Here is a 2,179-nt window from a genome sequence, read left to right as displayed (position 1 = left end):
TCTCAAGCATACACCGTGAGGCATTTTTACATGTGATTCCACTGAGGTGATGACACCACCCAGATCAGGACAGAAAACCCTCTCGGCTCCCAAGGCCCACTCCCAGGTGCCCCTCCCCCTACAGCCGAGTCCCTAGACTGGGCTGTCACCAAGATCATTCCCCAGGCCCCATCCAGAACTTCGTCTGCAAGCGCTCGTACAGGTGCCCTTCGGTCCTGGCTTTCTTCGCTCTGCGCGTTTCTGAGGGGCATCATGCTGCTGCGTGAGCCCATAGTTCCACTCTGGTACAAGAGAAACCGAGTCTAAAGTACGGGACGGTTCATTTCCCCGGCAAACTCAGCTCAAGGGGCTGTGCCCATCCGTAGCCACCAGAGGGCAGTACGACCCCGCAGCCCGCAGCGCACCCGAGTCCCCGGCAGAGGCCGCCAGTGGGACCAGGCCACCAGCGGTAAAGCAAGACTTCTGTGGGGGTACAGACCCAAGACAAGGGCAAGGTCACCGGCCACAGTGACCGGTCTCAGTTGACTCATGGCATCTGCACCGAAGGCACAGGGACGCTGATGACTCAGAGGACAATCCAGCCAGAGACACAGGTCCCTGCACTCTGCCCAATTTTAAACGTGAGCCGCTGTAAATTGGGGAAATGTTGGGATTTATTTCTATATCCAGAAGTCCACTGGAGAGTGGTGATAATCGGCTATGGTCAAACGCTAATTTTAAAACTCAGCCAGGCCTCGTGGCACGTGCTGTAATCCCAGCAGTTCGGAGGCTGAGACGAGAGGATTGCTGCAAATTCTATGTCAGCATAGTGAGTTCAGGGCCAGCCTGAGCTACTTAGCGAGACGAGACCCTGAGCAGCTGATGAACTCCGGCGCCGCAGAGACTCACCGTACTGTTTGCCACTCTCCGAAGCCCTGGAGGACGAGAACCCTGGGCCACGCGGTGCCGGCCCGGCCCGGCAGACGCATCACAAACCCGCGTGTCCCGCTCCCGCAGATGAGCAGAGGCCCGGCGGTCCTCTGCGGTACTGGAGACCGAGCTTCAGCCTGAATACCGCGCGTTTCACCCCCACCCCTTAGGTCCCGATAGGTCCCTAAACTGCTCAGGGTGGCCTCAAATTTGCGATCCTCTGCCTCAGCCTCCCAGACTGCTGGGATTACAAGTGTGTGCCACCGCACCAGGTGTGTTTGAACAACTTCCCACCCTGTGCGTTTGCACCAGAAGAAGCCTGAATCCCACCTTCCCGGCCTCCCTTGCGTCTGATATAGGCACGAGAGCTCGGCGCAGCCCATCAGATAACCGAGAAGCTGCCCAGGCTCAGCCAGTCGGGTGGTACTTTGGCTCCGATGCCCACACATGTGCCAGGCCCTCCATAAAGGGCTGATGTCATCATTCTCTGGAGGGGTGGCGTCGATTTACTAGACTTTTTAGAATCTTTCAGGTGCTTCTAATTTTCACCCAGACTTGAGAATCACTCCATCCCCGACACTGACATTTCCACTCCGAGCAGAGGCTGCACATGCCCACACCCTCATCCTGCACCAAGCCTGCCTAGGACGTTGTTCCGCAGGGAGAACGCCCGATGGATGAGGACACAGCGCACTTGTTCGTCCACTGTACCTGCAGGGCCTGGCTCAGTAAGTCACCTACCTCCCTGCTCGCGTCCGAAGGCTGTAGTTCTCACTGTGGCCACCAGGTGGCGGTGGCTTTGAAAGGTCGCCCCGGATGGGCCTGTCCCGCGCATGCCTGGTCGCTCTGCCCAGAAGGAGGAGCAAGACCCATTGGCAGTTTCCTCCGGGTGCACCAGCGCCCATCGCGTCCTCGCTCTTCCTCGTTCATAGAGTCCAAGTCGGTGGGCATCTGAAAAACCCCAGCTCAGACGAAAGTGGCCACCAGGTGGCGGTGGCTTTGAAAGGTCGCCCCGGATGGGCCTGTCCCGCGCATGCCTGGTCGCTCTGCCCAGAAGGAGGAGCAAGACCCATTGGCAGTTTCCTCCGGGTGCACCAGCGCCCATCGCGTCCTCGCTCTTCCTCGTTCATAGAGTCCAAGTCGGTGGGCATCTGAAAAACCCCAGCTCAGACGAAAGTCACAAGGTGCCATGGTCCTGCCTGGAACCTCCACGTTACCCAGCCCGTCACGCTTGGTCCCTGGGGCGCTGCTGTGAGCGCGACCGCCAGGG

Source organism: Fukomys damarensis, unplaced genomic scaffold (assembly GCF_012274545.1).
Source record: "Fukomys damarensis isolate Sample0158 unplaced genomic scaffold, DMR_v1.0_HiC HiC_scaffold_22, whole genome shotgun sequence".
Taxonomy (NCBI): domain Eukaryota; kingdom Metazoa; phylum Chordata; class Mammalia; order Rodentia; family Bathyergidae; genus Fukomys; species Fukomys damarensis.
Note: the sequence above shows the minus strand (reverse complement) of the source record.